This window comes from Dermacentor variabilis, unplaced genomic scaffold (assembly GCF_050947875.1).
Source record: "Dermacentor variabilis isolate Ectoservices unplaced genomic scaffold, ASM5094787v1 scaffold_19, whole genome shotgun sequence".
In the NCBI taxonomy this organism is placed as follows: Eukaryota; Metazoa; Arthropoda; class Arachnida; order Ixodida; family Ixodidae; genus Dermacentor; species Dermacentor variabilis.
Window position 1 is genome coordinate 2038101 of NW_027460357.1, and position 17914 is coordinate 2056014.

At 44.8% G+C, this 17914-nt stretch overlaps 1 protein-coding gene across 4 annotated transcripts in view; it reads left to right on the forward strand.

The window, feature by feature from the left end:
* The first annotated feature begins 3630 nt into the window (after window positions 1-3630).
* The window catches only part of LOC142568468 (DNA excision repair protein ERCC-6-like), a 595812-nt gene continuing 581528 nt past the window's right edge, over window positions 3631-17914 (forward strand). The window contains exon 1 of one of the 4 annotated variants that reach the window (XR_012825434.1): window positions 3631-4316. The gene's annotated coding sequence lies outside the window, so the exon portion shown is untranslated. The remainder of the gene's footprint in view (window positions 4317-17914) is intronic. The other 3 variants (XM_075678394.1, XM_075678392.1, XM_075678393.1) reach the window with 3 other exon arrangements.

Genomic DNA, 17914 nt, shown 5'->3' on the forward strand with positions numbered 1-17914 from the left:
GGGTGAATGCAGACACGTTCCGTCTTCAAGGTGTCCTGTTTTTACGAGAACGATGCCAATCCGAATCCACAATATACCGGCATTCTCATGCATGGATGGATGGATGGAAGGTAGGAGCGTCCCCTTTGAAACGGGGCGATGGCAGTTGCCACCATGCTCAGATTGTTATTTTGCCTATTATTTTTATCTGTGTTGTGTGTTATTGAATTTCTCGATTTTCTTTAAATACGTCTTCCTACCCTATTAACCTTATGTCACCTCTCTGCTTTTGAGCCACCAGTCCTCCAATCGCCTTTTGCTAATTTCCACCGCATATTTATTTACATGACTATCATCTCTGAACCCTAGGGCCTCAGGAAGGGTGACTGTGGCCGCATCGACATCGGGATTGATACCATCATATTCTAGCAGGCCCCGCACACTCTCAAGTTCAACAAATGGCCACAGAGGGCGAAAAATCAATCGAGGCGCGTTTCAGCGTAAGCGCGCAAGGGGAGCTACTGTAATTTGATCGAATACTTTAATTTGTGCTTTCTCTGCTAGGGGCGCTGAACATGCTGAATTTTTTAATTTACACAGACCATTGACATGAACAATCGAGGTGTCTAAGGATGCTTTCTTACCTCATGCAAATAGGCAGTTGATTTTTTAAAAATTTGATTGTTGAAGCTGCTTTTTAGTCATAGCGTCAAGGTTTTTGTGCTCGATTAACCACCGACAGCCGACAGCCTATTGGTATCGATGTGTTTCCTGGCCGTTGGCGTTCGAATACTACGGCGGTAAAACATTTTCGAAAGCATGCTGTGGTTTCGTCTGCGAGTCATTACATAGACTTGCTGTAAAAAGGTCTACTCTTGGCAAAGAATAGTGCCTCATTTTGTTTAGGCGTTGATTATCATAATGAATGCGGCGGAGGTTGAGGGAGTACGCTTGAAGGTACGTTTTTATGCCGTTGATCTCCGTAACACCGCAAGTACGCAAACCGATGTCACAGAACACCCGATCATCATTGTGTGTTCTCCGTCATCGCTTGTTTGCTGTATGCCTACTAATTCTTCATTTCTTCAAGTGTTGTATCCTCCTTTTGTCCTTGCTCTCTTGTGCTTCACTTACAGTATGTCGTTCCGTCAGCTGTAATGCGCATTTGCAAAACCAATACGTTTGATAAGACGCAGTGGTTATCATAATTTCACTACACGTGTATTAAGCTGGCACATATGGTTCAGATACAGATACCTGTATGCGAACTTGCACGACGTTGATGCGGAGATTAGGATAATTATGACACCCGTAAGGAAGAGGCAGCTGACGGCCGCATAAGCTGTTGCGTTCTTTCCGCCGAACTACCCGGCCTGGTAGTGCTGTAACGATGCTGTATAAAAGTGACACGCGGTGACAGGGAAATTATTATACTTAGCAGCCGACCGTACGTTTTGTAGCTTAGGTCTTCTTTCTTGTGCGTTTGTGCTACCCTTATTAATGAGCCATTTCTTGACTATGTTCTTGACTATGTAACTGCGTTTGTGTGGATGCGTAGACGTGTGCTTTTTGTTGTACTTGTAAAATGCAAATAAAATATTTTCAGGCTTACTCAATCTTTGGTGTCGTGTGCGTTTATTCCAGTCGAGGCCATCGTGTCACCTGGAAACCGCATTCTGTCAGTAGCCCTACACGAAATGCAACAGCTGGAGCGCGGCGGCACAATTTAACTCAGGGTAACGGCGGCGTAATAAACGAAAAACCGCTCGGGATGCCCTTAAAAGTCAGTTCAGAGTGTGCCTTAACTCGATATGACTCAGCGCTACATGTATTCTGCTGCGCCTCGATCGTGCTCCCGCCAGTTTCGTTGCTGTGTGGCAAACGTAGCGCCTACATAAATATGTAGGCGCTACGTTTGCTACACAGCAACTAAACTGGCGGGAGCACGAGCGAGGCGCAGCAGCCAGAAACCCAGTAAAGCCACAGAACACCTGGTAAAGCTTGTGCGAAACCCCGTTTCCGTTTCCTGTTCTACAGCGCCACCTGTGGTCGCATACTTTAGTTCACGACGCCACCGCTATGCTTATTTCCGTAGCACTGTGGAAGGTACAGTTTCCCTTCTCTAAGTTTGTATAGATGTTCTGTGATTCTAGTATGAGGTGTTCCATCGTTTCTACATATTTACCACACACAGTACATGTGTCTTCTTCTTCGCTAAATTTTTTTTTATAGCTCCGCGTTCTAAGACATCCTGATCTAGCTTCAAAGAGTAGGGCACTGCCTCTTGAGTTATCATAAAACGCTTCCTTCCTGATCTGCTGTTTCCAGTATCGATATAGTTCTACACTATGCTTCTTTTCCTTTGAATTTATCCAATTTTTACCTTCCGCATTTTTAACCTGTCGTTTAATGCTCTGTCCTTTTTCGTCCTCGTGTCTGGCATACTTACTGGTTAGCTTCCTAGTTCTTTTCCGCCATTGTGAGTCAACGCTCTTTCTGTATAGGTATTTAAACACCTTAGCTGCCCACCTGTTATCATCCAATTTCCTCAGACGTTTTTCGTATAGGATTTTACTCTGAGCTTCCCGTGCTTCGAATGATGCCCAGCCCATATCTCCCTGTACTGCTTCGTTTGTGGTTTTCCCGTGGGCACCTAGTGCTAACCTTCCCACAGCTCTCCGATTTACTTCTAGTCTCGACTGAACCTCTGCCCTTAAACACAGGACCGCATTCCCGAAAGTAAGCCCCGGCACCATTACTCCCTTCCAAATGCCTCTCAGTACCTCATACCTGTTGTAACCCCACAATGCCTTATGTTTCATTACCCCGGCATCTCTTCGCCCTTTTGCTATTAGAGACTGTTCGTGCTTTTCCGTGTACATCTGCCCTTTGTTTATCCATACCCCGAGATACTTGTATTCGGCCACTCGGGGTATTTCGTGGCCTTGTATTGTAAGCTCCTGATGAGTTGTATCGTTGAAAAACATCCCACCGGACTTATCTGCACTAAAACTGAAACCTAAACTGTCTCCTTCGTCCCCACAGTAATTACCAGAGTTTGCAAATCTTCCTGGCTATCTGCTAACAGTACAATATCGTCCGCATACATTAAACCCGGTAGTCGTTGCTCAACAACCTTTTCGCCTAATCTGTACGACAGATTATGCCCTAGATTGCTTCGTTGTAACCTCCTTTCCATGCTTATCATATAAAGCATGAACAGCAGCGGTGATAGAGGACAACCTTGCCTTAATCCTTTGTGAACCTCGACAGTTGTCGTACTCTTGATTCCTTCCCATGTTATTTCAACATTATTTTCTCGATATAGTTCCTGTAGAAAATCAATTACCTCATTACCGATACCTTCAGCTTTTAATATGTTCCACAGGAGTTCCCTGTTCACATTGTCGTATGCACCACTGATGTCCAGGAAGGCTAAATACATAGGTCTATTTTCCGCCCTAGCTATTTCTATGCACTGGGTAAGCACGAACAGGCTATCATCTAAGCGCCTACCACCAAGTATTCTATTACTTTCTACCCATGACTGCATTTTTAATTTCACTGCCTGCATCGCCAGCCTATATATAACTGATGTTATCGTAATTGGTCGGAAAGATTTTATGTTCTTCTTATCACCTTTCCCTTTATAAATCAAATTCATTTTACTCTGTTTCCAGCTGTGCGGAATTTGCTTATTTGTTATGACTGCCTCCAATGCTTTTATCAGCGTTTCCTTGCTTCTTGGGCCAAGTTCATTAATTAACTTGATTGGAATTTCGTCTATCCCCGCGGACGTGCATTTTGGAACATTTGCTTCCGCCTTTTTCCAGTTAAGATTGGTCAATTCTAAGCTGTTTTCTATTATGCATACCACAGCGCAGCAGCGCCAGATTTCCCTCAAGGTGCTCTAGGTAATGTAGTGAGGAACTCTATGCTAATATGCAACTCTATGGCTCTCGCCTAGTATTTCTCCTACTTTGGACCGCGCCGCCTTGTTAGACCTGGCAACACTGCTATATTCCTGCCCGAGCGTGCTTCTGTAGTTTGGTTCTGGTTTGGTTGGTTCTTTATGGGTTGTTTATTCTATGGCTTAATCGCATGTGGTCGTAGCACAGAACAAGATATCGAATACACGAGGTTTCAGATTTTGCTTAGGTGGTGCCCTAGGGCCGTGCTATCAAGTCGCAAGGAGCATCCCTGCGCTGTTGTCAATCAACATGGGGGAGAGTCTTCTTTACTACACCCTGTTGGTACCGCTTACGCTTCCAGTGGCGATGTTCTTCATGTTCTGGGCATGGATGGGCTTTCAGGCTGTGATCAATAACTGAAGCCAGGTGAGAATTCTACCGAATGAAGGTATTGGTAATAAAAATACCGGAAAATAACTTTGGAGTCGCGTCTTCCCAGAGGAACCTAGCAAGTATCCTAAAAACCTGTGAGGTTATTCATACCAACAGTCAATTAGGTCTATTAGTGTATTAGTCTAATATAGCCTAACCATGTATTTACAGTATATTACGGTATATTAGTCTAATACACTCTTAGGCAAAGTTACACCCTTTGGAGTGCCCCTTCTGCCACACAACAATCGTCATCTGCCTTGATGCGTTTCCTTTCTTTGACGCTGCGAGCCTGGCACTTTCCAATTACGAACGGCATGCGCGTTATCAGCATGATAGCATTCCCGACAGGAAAGTAGCGGGTGCGGCGTTTTCAAGAAAGGAAACGCATCAAGGCAGATGATTATTATTGTGTGGCAGAAGGGGCACTCCAAATAGTGTAACTTTGCCTAGGAGTGTAGGTCTATTGGTGTATTAGTCTGATAGGAGTATTAGTGTATGATTATTATGCTAGTGTGAAATAAAATGTTGCAATGTACCACATACAGAAAGAAAAACAGGCATAATTGCTAAAATTTTTAGAAGCATTTATTAGTTTTCACAGATTGCTCTTTCGAGATCTTCTTCAGGCCAGCAATCTTGATTGCCAGAGCTTTTCGTACACTTCGACCAGAGGATGTCCTTTTAAAGAAGTGTTAAAAAAAAAAGCCTGAGCACAAAAATACATACATACAGAAACATTTACAAGCAGGGGTGCTAGTTCTACCACTAGAAGTTTAAGCTGGCAATATTTGCTTTTAAATGGGAGTGGTGTGGTTCCACAATTACCAAGCCAATTTTAGGACAAAGTGTGATATGCAACCTCGAAATGTTTATCATAATGAAAAATGGTGCCACCTGACACGACAGAACAATTAGAAAGCACTCAAAAGCAACATAATATGTTCTGTGCGTTACATCGAAACTGCAGGCAATAAGGAGCAACTATAGGCAGAAATCTTGCACAGCATTGTTGGAAACAAACATGTCATTTCTGCAATGCGCACGACAATTGGCCCGATCACACTGTACTGAAGTACATGCACCTTTGGGATAAAAAGACCCCCCCCCCCCCCCCTCATCCTGGTCTGTCAACGCACGCGCGTTAGCTGGTGTGTCAAGGGCGTCTGACACGCCGGGTGACAAAAAAGAAAGAAAAGCAAAGGAAAAAAAAGAAAGGGGGGGGGATACGACAAGAACTCAACCTAAGTGTTGTTGCCTATATCTTGAAGTTTAGCATAGCGAATGGATTCTAAAGCTCCCTTTGAAACGTTTATGCCTGTTGGTTGCAATGTCTTGAACTTATGGATAAGGTATGATTCTCTGTATTTTCTTTCTCGTTCAGAACGAAAATTTGACTGTAAGATGTAGAGTTTAAGTTCCTCAAAGTTATGACCTGGTTGGTTGAAATGCTCAGCGACGGCTTTGGGAAGCTTTTTAGCTGTGTCTGCGTGATGTCCGTTTAATGTGACGTTCATTGATTGTCCTGTTTCGCCGATATATTGTTTCTTACAGAAGGAACATTCAAGCATATAAACCACATCCGAACTTGTACAAGTGAAGCTAGATTTGACTTCATGCATATAACTATTTGCGGTGCTTTTAATTTTAATGTCACTTTGAAGGTGCCTGCAGATTTTGCAGCTAGGGCGACAACATGCTTTTATTACGGGGGAATGCTGTTGGCTGAATTTTGCGTGCACTAACATGTCTTTAACGTTCTTGTTTCGGCGATAGGTAACCCTGGGTACATTCAGGAATGCTTTTCGCAGACGCTCATTACTTGATGATATTTGGTGGCATTTTCTTAGTATGTTGTTTATGTTTGGGAGTGCATTAGAATATATTGTTATAAAGGCCGGCAGTCTGTCAAATTCTAATGTGGGCTATCTCTTCGCCAATTCCGACTGTCTCTCCAATCTTGACGCGGCATCATACGCTCTATCGAGAGCAACTTGGGGATAGTTCCTTTCTGCTAGCGTTGATTTAAGGTCATTTAGGTGGTGGATATAATCGTGGTCTTCGCTGCAAATTCTTCTTATACGTTTCGACCGCGCTACGACCATGCTATTCTGGTCACTTTGGATGTTTCTGCCCTTTGCACCAACATTCCCATGAGTGAAGGAATTGAAGCCGTTTCTAGATCCCTCGCAATCAATCCCCAAGCACACGCTCCTGAAGTTTACTTATTGCTCCTTAGGTTAGTTCTCACGCTCAACTATTTCGAATTCGATTCTATACACTACCTGCAAAGTTTTGGCACTAGCATGGGTACGCCATTCGCTCCCACGTATGCGAACATCTTCATGGGACAGCTTGAAGCAGACCTGCTGAAATCCTGCCCTTTAAAACCCCACACCTATCTTCGTTACATTGACAACATATTTATAATATGGGAACACGGCACAAGCCCCTTAACTGACTTAATTAGCCATTTCAATCGCTTTCACCCGAGTATTAAATTTACTGCTTACCACTCTCCTAGTCAGATCAACTTCCTGGACACGACGGTCTACATAGAAAATGGAAAACTGAGAATGACACTTTACTGGAAGCCTACAGATAGCCAGCAATATTTAGACTACAACAGTCATCACCGGCGACATTGCAAGCAAGGAATTTTTGTAGGACAAGCGAAACGTATAAGAAGAATCTGCAGCGAAGACCACGATTATATCCACCACCTAAATGACCTTCAATCAACGCTAGCAGAAAGGAACTATCCCCAAGTTGCTCTCGATAGAGCTTATGATGCCGCGTCAAGATTGGAGAGACAGTCGGAATTGGCGAAGAGACAGCCCACATTAGAATCTGACAGACCGCTGGCATTTATAACAAAATATTCTAATGCACTTCCAAACATAAACAACATACTAAGAAAATACCACCCAATATTATCAAGTAACGAGCGTCTGCGGAAAGTGTTCCCAGATGTACCCAGGGTTACCTATCGCCGAAACAAGAACTTTAAAGACATGTTAGTACACGCAAAATTCAGCCAACAGCATTCTCCCGTAATAAAAGCATGTTGTTGCCCTAGGTGCAAAACCTGCAGGCACATTCAAAGTGACATTAAAATTAAAAGCACCGCAAATAGTTATGCGCATGAAGTCAAATCGAGCTTCACTTGTACAAGTTCGGATGTGATTTATATGCTTGAACGTTCCTTCTGTAAGAAACATTATATCGGTGAAACAGGACAATCAATGAACGTCAGATTAAACGGACATCGCGCAGACACAGCTAAAAAGCTCCCCAAAGCCGTCGCCGAGCATTTCAACCAACCAGGTCATAACTTTGATGAACTTAAACTCTACATCTTACAGTCAAATTTCCGTTCTGAACGAGAAAGAAAATACAGAGAATCATACCTTATCCATAAGTTCAAGACATTGCAACCAACAGGCATAAACGTTTCAAAGGGAGCTTTAGAATCCATTCACTATGCTAAACTTCAAAATATAGGCAACAACACTTAGTTTGATTTCTTGTCGTATCCCCCTCCTTCCTTTTTTTTCCCTTTCCTTTTCTTTCCTTTTTTTTTGTCAGCCGGCGTGTCAGACGCCCTTGACACGCCGGCTAATGTGCGTGCGTTGACAGACCAGGATGAGGGGGGGGGGGTTGTGCCCTGGCTTTGACCTTGTACACAGCGTTCTTTTACTCTCAATTCGACACGCTAACACATTTTCCCTCGTTTCCGCATCCTTCAGCCTCACACCCTCTCCCCTTTACAAGAACCCCACCTACATATACTGTGGCGAGGAAAGCATACGTCGCCTTGAAGAAGACAAGTCCACTTGTCGAAACGTTGGCTCCTGCATTCACCTTGTTCACGTTTTGCTCATCGTCTTGAATTTCCATCTCCCGCATTCCCCGTCTTTTCTGAGGGAACCATTACAGTTCAAGTTTTGCATGCACGTGAGACATACATCATCAGTACATCATGTCATGAGTGCATCAGACGTGTGCGTTTTTTGTGACAGGCAATTGAGTAACTTCGTAATGCTGAATTTATGTCCGTTCCCTAGCAAAAATTCAAATAGAAGTTTGTATTAGTCTAATACAGTTTTGTATTAGTTGCATAAGTTGTGCATTATACAAATAGGAATTCCTATTAATTGTACTGATTTACCTATAAGACCTATAGACCCTGTGTACTAGACTTATTAGTCTTATACAGTGTTGCGTGTCTAGTAGTTTCTCTATTAGACTAATAGGTTCAATTCGTCCTATACAGATTGTTGCTGGTCAGTTATATAACATGCATTGCTGGATTCCGCTACTCTTGATTAATGTGAGGGTGAAAGTTTATGAAAATTTAGTCTATATAGGGGACCACTTGCTTGCGTGGAGAGGTGTTTACATTTAAACGTTGAATCATTAAGCATTCTGCTCTACTACAAATGTAGAGCATACTGCGTTAGCATGTTTGTATTACTTTCAGCGCACTAAGCTAGTGAAACTGGTCCCTATCAGAAGCGTACACGAAAGCGATGCGCGCATACATGGTCTTGCCAATTTTGCTTCACTGACGTTACATAGTTAGACCTCTGTTCAGCGTCGTGATGATGAGTCACTGAGGAAAAAGCTAGTGTTTACTGCACAGCGAATGCTTCCCTGCAAAAAAAAAATAAACAGCCATGATTTGCAAGGAAGAGGCGCAGAGCCCGGTGAGTTTACAAACAATGGTGTGATCGTAGCAACCATATTTGTTTGCCTGTAAAGTTTAGTTAGTTCTGTATCTTCTGTTGGAGGTGCACGTGACAATTTTAAACTTGTAACTTAAATTGCTGACTTGATACTGCATATAGAAGGCTATATTTATTGACATCAAAGAGCAGTACTGCAGAGAAGGAAACGCCACGGATGGTAAGAACATAAAACTGCGACCGTAGTCAACCATCGTTGCGCACAGCACATCTGCACTGGCAGCTGCCATGTCAAGGCAAGGCATGTGCGTTTGTTAGTGAATGAACAATGTGTCTTTCAGGGACCCATGGTGTTAGCACATGCACAATCTTATTCGTGCAATAGTATTTTATTCCAGCCATTCTTATTCTTCTGATTATTTCCGTCTCATGATCCGGATCCGCCGTCACTACCTGCCCTATGTAAAAGTATTCCCTTACCACTTCCAGTGCCTCGCTACCTATTGTAAACTGCTGTTGCCTTCCGAGACTGTTAAACATTACTTTAGTTTTCTGCAGATTAATTTTTAGACCCACCCTTGGGCTTTGCCTCTCCAGGTCAGTGAGCATGCATTGCAATTGGTCCCCTGAGTTACTAAGCAAGGCAATATCATCAGCGAATTGCAAGTTACTAAGGTATTCTCCATTAACTCTTATCCCCAATTCTTCCCAATCCAGGTCTCTGAATACCTCCTGTAAACACGCTGTGAATAGCATTGGAGAGATCGTATCTCCCTGCCTGATGCCTTTCTTTATTGGGATTTTGTTGCTTTCTTTATGGAGGACTACGGTGGCTGTGGAGCCGCTATAGGTATCTTTCAGTATTTTTACATACGGCTCGTCTACACCCTGATTCCGTAATGCCTCCATGACTGCCGAGGTTTCGACTGAATCAAACGCTTTCTTGTAATCAATGAAAGCTATATATAGGGGTTGGTTATATTCCACACATTTCTCTATCACCTGATTGATAGTGTGAATATGGTCTATTGTTGAGTAGCCTTTACGGAATCGTGCCTGGTCCTTTGGTTGACAGAAGTCTAAGGTGTCCCTGATTCTATTTGCGATTACCTTAGTAAATACTTTGTAGGCAACAGACAGTAAGCTGATCGCTCTATAATTTTTCAAGTCTTTGGTGTCCCCTTTCCTATGGATTAGGATTATGTTAGCCTTCTTCCAATATTCTGGTACGCTCAAGGTCATGAGGCATTGCGTATACAGGGTGGCCAGTTTCTCTAGAACAATCTGCCCACCATCCTTCAACAAATCTGCTGTTACCTGATCCTCTCCAGCTGCCTTCCCCCTTTGCATAGCTCCCATGGCTTTCTTTACATCTTCCGGCGTTACTTGTGGGATTTCAAATTCCTCTAGACTAAAGCCCCTGCATCTACGCGCCACCGCTGCTTTCTTAAGTAGCGACAACCTTTGTTGTGCGCCGCCTTTTCCCCTCACACCAAATCCGGTTCCGGTATTTCCGGTTTAAAAATTTCCGGTTCCGGCGTTTCCGCTTCCTGGAGTTGCGCTGCGGGAATTTCCGCTTTGACTGCTGTTAGACGATGGTGAGATGCCTGCGCATGCTTAGCAGAGCTGTGGCAGTCACCATAAGAAGAATGCAAAGGGGAAAAGCTGTTGTATTCCGCTGAAGTAGTAGTTCGCGGTCGCTGTTGTCCAAATGCACGAAAAACGGCAGTGGTCTCCAAGTGCTCAGGCACTACATTCCACTGTACGTTGTCGCTCGTGCCACAACCTGTCGCAGGTTGACGCAAAGCAGCGAACACGAGCAGATCGCTGGTTATAGTAGGCGGTGGTTCTTGGATGGAATCGCATTCACAGTTTCAACCGCAACTCGTGCAATTAAAGCCTCTCCAGCGGCGCGAAACTAAACAACGCTAAAAAACAAAGTGTCACTTCCACTCGGAACAGGAAGCTGTAGCTACGTAAGTTCCGCTTGACGCCGGAAGCTAAGGGGGTGAGTGGGAGAGGAGCGTGGAGGAGGAGGGCAGGTTGGCGGTACTTAACCTGGTCGGCGGAAACGTGTATGGAGGGGCTTTACTCTAGACTATTCTCTCCCGTTATTGTCGTGGGTGCCACTGGTACTGTGTAAATCTCTATAGAACTCCTCAGCCACTTGAACTATCTCATCCAAATTAGTAATGATATTGCCGGCTTTGTCTCTTAACGCATCCATCTGATTCTTGCCAATTCCTAGTTTCTTCTTCACTGCTTTTAGGCTTTCTCCGTTCCTGAGAGCATGTTCAATTCTATCCATATTATACTTCCTGCTAGCGTTGTTTTAAGGTAATTTAGATGGTGGATATAATCGTGGTGTTCACTGCAGATTCTTCTTATTCGTTTCGATTGTCCAAAAAAAATTTCTGATTTCCAGTGTCACTGGTGGTGACTGTTGTAGTCTAGATATTGCTGGCTATCCGTAGCCTTCTGGTAAAGTATTAAAGTGTAAAGTTGGGTGGGTTGGTATACGTTCATAATGGTAACAGTACAAACAAGATGATAACGGAGTGAAAGGACACAGGAGGAGCGCTCGTCCTGTGTCCTTTCACTACATCGTCTTGTTCGCGCTGTTACCATTAGGAATGTATTCCGGTAAAGTGTCGTTCTCAGTTTTCCGTTTTCTATGTAGACTGTCGTGTCGAGGAAGTTGATCTGACTAGGAGAATGGTGAGCATTAAATTTTATACTCGGGTGAAAGCGATTGAAATGGCTAGTTAAGCCGGTTAACGTGCTTGTGCCATGTTCCCATATTATAAGTGTGTCGTCAGTCTAACGAAGATAGGTGTGGGGTTTTAAAAGGTAGAATTTCAGCAGGTCTGCTTCAAGCTGTCCTATGAAAATGTTCGCATACCTAGGAGCGAATGGTGTTCCCATGCTAGTGCTGAAAGTTTGTAGGTAGTGAATAGAATTGAATTCGAAATAGTTGAGCGTGAGAACTAACCTAAAGAGCGACAGGTAAACATCAGGAGCGTGCGCTTGTGGATTGATTGCGAGGGATTTAGAAACTGCTTCAATTTCTTCACTCATGGGTATGTTGATGTAAAGGGCAGAAACGACCAGAGTGTCTAGAATAGCACAGTCGGAAAGGATTTGGTTGGTGTTGGTGCCGTCGATAAGTCGAAGGAAGTGCAACCTGTCTTGAACAAAAGATGGGAGGGTGGTGGGGATGTTTGACAGGTGATGATTTAAGAATTTAGATAGTGACTCAGTAGGTGTGTTGTTATTAGACAATAGGCCGGCCTTGGATTTCTGCTGTAAATATTTCTTCCATCGGAACGTTATAAAAGAAGATAAAAGGGGCCTGCTTTGTTGTTCTGGGCATCATGAAGCGATGTTCAGATTGTGTTATTAGTTCTCTGGACAAGAGCTCCGCTATTGTGTTTTTCACATTGCTGTAGTCTGAAGTTAGGTTAGAGTTGAGTTTTCTGTTATGGGTGTAGTATCTCAGTTGTCAGCTGGTTTTATTACAATATCATTCCTTTCCGCAAGTTCTTTAAGAATTTGGTGCTGAGCCAATGGCAATGCCGCACTGACTGTAGAATTTTTTTTAGGTCAGCTTTATGTATAAATTCAGCGTTAGGGTGGATAGTTGGGTGTGTTGGTTAAGCATGATCTGAAGTGAAAGGGTGACAACGGTGGACGAAGAGGGAACACACACATACACAGGGCACCCTGTGTGTGTGTGTTCCCTCTTTGTTGTTGTGCCTTCACTTCAGATCACATATAAATCCAGGTCTGGGTGCTGTTCGGTTTCCGGTGTCCACGTGCTAGGTGGTCTAAGAAAGTCTCTATCTTGTTTTCTTTGTCTGGCCTATCAAAAAAGAACTTGATGCGCTTATATCTTGAAAGCTCTGTTATATCTTTGTGGAGTTTGTATTCATTTACTGCATTGTTCATGGAACAAGACATTAGACCACATTTCAGGAGATCAACTTCCTCGGGGCTTAGACTCTGGGATATGTCTACTACGTTGCTGCAGTGCTCTGGATGCTTGCCTGTAGGACTATCGGTGGAGCTATGTGCTCTAGGGGTTACATTAGTTTTCTTGGGTGGATCTGCAGCTCTAATATCTTTGTGCTGGTATTTATCTAGTAATTTTTCCTCCCTAGTTTGGACAAATTGCTCAAGTTCTCTTCTTTCCGGTTCAGATAAATTTATGCTGTCGAGTTGATCAGCAATTATCGCAAGTTGTTCCTTGCAGTGTTCTTAGAGAATATCAATTAAAAAGAGCAATGCATGTTCTAGGAGAGCATTCCACTTCAATAATAGCCTGGAGGGTAAAGAACCGAGAGCACATCTAACCTTAATTCTTAAACCTTTTGGGATTTTTCTCTGTTTAATGCAGCTAATGTAAGTTTTTAGGTGAAAACTGTAATTTGTTTGATTGTTGTGTTCATATAGGAGGTTGTGGCCAAGTACTGCACCAGGGTGGCCAATCCTGCTCTGGTGAGGGAGTGCGTTACCGGTTCTGGTCACCGGGATCAGGCCACACTCCAGGCCTGTTTATGCAATTTTATCAACACGCAGATTTTTTTTTTTAATCCGGTGGAAAATTGCACGGCACCGGGATTCGAAGCACGGACTTCTTGCATGCGAGGCAGGTGTTCTACCTCTACGCCACCGCTGCACCTGGAAAGAAGAATGATGGGTGTAACGTTAAGGGATAGGAAAAGAGCAGATTGGGTGAGGGAACAAACGCGAGTTAATGACATTTTAGTTGAAATCAAGAAAAAGAAATGGGCATGGGCAGGACATGTAATGAGGAGGGAAGATAACCGATGGTCATTAAGGGCTACGGACTGGATTCCAAGGGAACGGAAGCATAGCAGGGGGCGGCAGAAAGTTAGGTGGGCGGATGAGATTAAGAAGTTTGCAGGGACGACATGGCCACAATTAGTACATGACCGGGGTTGTTGGAGAAGTATGGGAGAGGCCTTTGCCCTGCAGTGGGCGTAACCAGGTTGATGATGATGATGATGTAATTTGTTTGGCGGCGAGTTTGCGGGATTGAAGGAAAGGGCGAGAGTTATTGTTGCGTGTGCTATCCACCTTGAAGAAGACAAGTCCATTTGTCGAAACATTGGCTCCTGCTTTCACCTTGTTCTCGTTTTTCTCGTCTCGATATTAGTAAAGCTTTCGATAGCATTTGCCACAGGCCTAACCTTTAATTAGGCTTTCATGGCTCCTTTTTGAAGTTGAACATTCTTTCAGACAGACAGTAGTTTGTTGCTATTACAAGTGCCCCTGCAAAAGTATCATTACTGAAGGATGAACGAAGAGAGGAAGAAGATTGCAAGATGCTGGCTGCTGCGGGTTGTTGGTGGGTAGCCATCTTAACTACTCAGACTCATTTTGTATATATACAGGAAATATAATCTTCTATACTCCCAACATCCCCATAACATATTGGTGAGAGGTGCGGGGTACCACGGCTAGAAACGGAGCTCCGCAGTGGACGTGGCATCACCATCCGCACCATGAATGACGGTGAGCACTCAGGATCAACGTCGTTGCTGTCTCCTACATCACCGTTGCATGCTACGTGGCTGTCACCTTCGGTTGTTGTGCAACCCAAGGATCCTGGAACTTTCTGTGGGACCGATGGCGCCGACGAAGAATGGGTGGCCATGTACGAATGTGTGAGTGGAATCAACAGATGGGACCCTACGCTTATGCTAGCTAACCTGTTGTTCTACTGAAGAGGCACGGCAAAGGTGTGGTACGAAAACCACGAAGAGGAGCTAACTAGCTGGGACAAATGCAAAGAGAAATTGACAGAGTTGTTTGAGCCGGCCATAAAATTGGTGCGAAGCTGGAACTGGCCTCCCGTGCCCAATTCCCCACGGAGTCCTATGTCTCGTACATGCAGGACATGCTGGCACTTCGTCATAAGGCCGATCATGACATGACAGAAGCTGAGAAGGTCGGGCACGTGCCTAAAGGGACCCTGAAATGATTTTGACGATTTTCTACAAACTTACTGAGTCATTAGAGTAGGTCCTTCTGTTCATTAATTGACACATCTAAGTGCTCTGCGTAAAGCGTCATATCATAAGAAGCCAACAAACACTGATACCAAGGACAACATAGGGGAAATTACTTGTGCTTAATGAATGAAATAAAGAAACGATAAATTAATGAAGATTAAAGTGGATGAAAAAACAACTTGCCGCAGGTGGGAACCGAACCCACAACCTTCACATTTCGCAAGTTGTTAGGCTTGCTTCGCGGCAAGTTGTTTTTTCATCCACTTTAATCTTCATTAATTTATCGTTTCTTTATTTCATTTATTAAGCACAAGTAATTTCCCCTATGTTGTCCTTGGTATCAGTGTTTGTTGGCTTCTTATGATATGACTAATAAAAATCGGGCCCCTCGGTTAACCCCCTTTCTTTGCGTAAAGCGTGTAATTTATTATAAGGTTTTAAAATTGCACATCGCTGCCGATCGCAGCAGACTGCTCGGCGGAATTTTAAGCCGCCCCTACCTATATGACGGAAATCGCCCATGTGACGTCAGTGGGGCAAGCTATCCGATTGGCTGACCAGGGCGCGTGATCGATAATTTTTCCTACTTTATGGTAAACAAATGATGTTTGTAATAGTTGGAATGTTAGTTAATTTGTTTTTATAACAAGAAAGTAACAATAAGAGAATGCACAAGAACAATTTTTCGGTACACTTAAGCACTTCCGGCACACAGCAAGTGTAGTCTGCTTGTGTTACAACGCGCTCCGTCTTTGACAAGAGCTCCGCGGTCAGTGTCGGTCTGTCTTTTCGCGAGCGCTATGATTCGACTTTGTTCCATTGTGGACTGCAAGCGTAGCGACTGGCAATATGTCAAGCTGCGGCATCGTGTCCTTCTGCAAGCCAGTAGACAAGTGGACTGGCTGCAGCGCATTGGACAGCCGCTATCTGATGGGCGCCAGGATTTGCGCGATTGCAACCGTCACTTTACACCGAAAGATTACTAACGCAATAGCGTTTCGCGAGTCTGGTATTGGGGTAAACGCAAGCGCAAGGGGACAGGGCCTGGCCGTGTCCCCTTGCATGTCATTTCAGGGGACGAACAGAAGCTCAAATGTGAATGGTCTGCACGGTGCAGCCACCTGGTGGCATAGAGCTCAACTGCACACAGTAGCAGTAACAAAATGTATTCTTCTTTGCTGCTGGTGTAAATGTTTCGCAGGAGTGTAATCGTTAACACATTTTTTGTAAATGTCTAAAATGTTTTACACTTGGTTAGAGCAATATTAGCTCTTTGTTTGGCTGGTTAAGCTCTGCGCCAACGGGTGGCTGGACCGTGGAGACCGATCAGGTAGCTCACGTACGTCTACGCTAAAGTTCCTTCATCAGCTTGAGTTTATGCTTCATCATTCCGTTGAAAGGTTCTGCTAGTGTGTGATTACCGGAATACCAGACACGTTCGGCGCTGCGACAGAATGCTCGCAACGCACGCTGCTTCGATAGCTCTCGCTTGGGGTTGACGGCAAAGCCACTAGCGGAGACGTATCGCAGGGGTGGGCTCCAAAACAACCGGAAGTGGCCGATGTGACGTCGCATTGTGACGCAGAATGAGTGAAGGCGGAGCTTAGCCCCGATTGCTCGGCGAAAAAGTTGAGGAGGAAAAGCATGGCTAGGGAGGAGGGTAACTTGTAATCGCTTGTAGCTCCATTAATATGTAATGCCTCACTTAAATTATGGTGCGAATGTCCTTCGTCCTTAAAAGATCCGACAAGGAGGCTTGGACGATGGGCTTTGCGGCTACAAGGGTATTCCTATTCGGTGGTGTATAAGTCTGGTCGCCTACACAAGGACACTGACTGTTTGTCCTGTTACCCTGTACACACGCCCGCCAACGCCGACATGGACGCTTCCGCAAGTGTTCTTTCAATTTCCCAGCTTTTGGACATGGCCAACGAGCAGCGCCATGACACTACTTTGAGAACCCTCATTGACTGAATGGAATCTGCTCCTACTGATCCATCGTTACGGTGGTTCGTTCTCAACGACGGGATATTGTACCGACGCAGTTTTCATCGTGACGGTCCTCCCCTTCTCCTTGTCGTTCCTCAACAACTCCGCTCAACCGTGCTTCAGGAGCTTCATGACGCCCCCAAGGGCTTTGCTCGCACTTACGACCGCGTGCGCTGCCGCTTCTTCTGGCCCGGCCTCGAACGCTCCGTAAGGCGCTACGTAGCCGCTTGCAAGCCCTGTCAACATCGCAAAAAGCCAGCAACGCTTCCTGCTGGGTACTTACAGCCAATCGACATCCCACCTGAGTCGTTCTTTCGCATGGGTTTGGATCTCTTTGGCCCTTTTTCCGAGTCCAGCTCTGGCAACAGGTGGATCGCTATGGCTACTGATTATGCGACGCGCTACGCCATCACATGGGCACTTCCCACGAGCTGCGCAACCGACGTCGCAGGTTTCCTACTCCAAGATATCATTTTAGTACATGGCGCCCTGCGACAGCTCCTTACTGACCGCAGCCGCACTTTCCTCTCTCAAGTCATCGCCGATATCCTACGATCATGTTCTACCAAGCACAAACTGACCACCTCCTATCATCCCCAGACCAACGGCCTTACTGAGCGACTTAATCGGACTATTGCTGACATGCTATCGAAATACGTTTCACCCGACCACAAGGACTGGGTGTGGCGCTGCCCTACGTCACGTTCGCCTATAATTCATCACGCCACGATACTGCTGGGTATTCCCCCTTTTACTTACTCTGCGGCCGTGACCCTGTATCACCATTGGACGCTTCCCCCCTTGATACAGGATCCGAGGACCGAGTATGCCCGCGACGCCATTGCCCACGCTCACCATGCGTGCCAGCTTGCCCGTA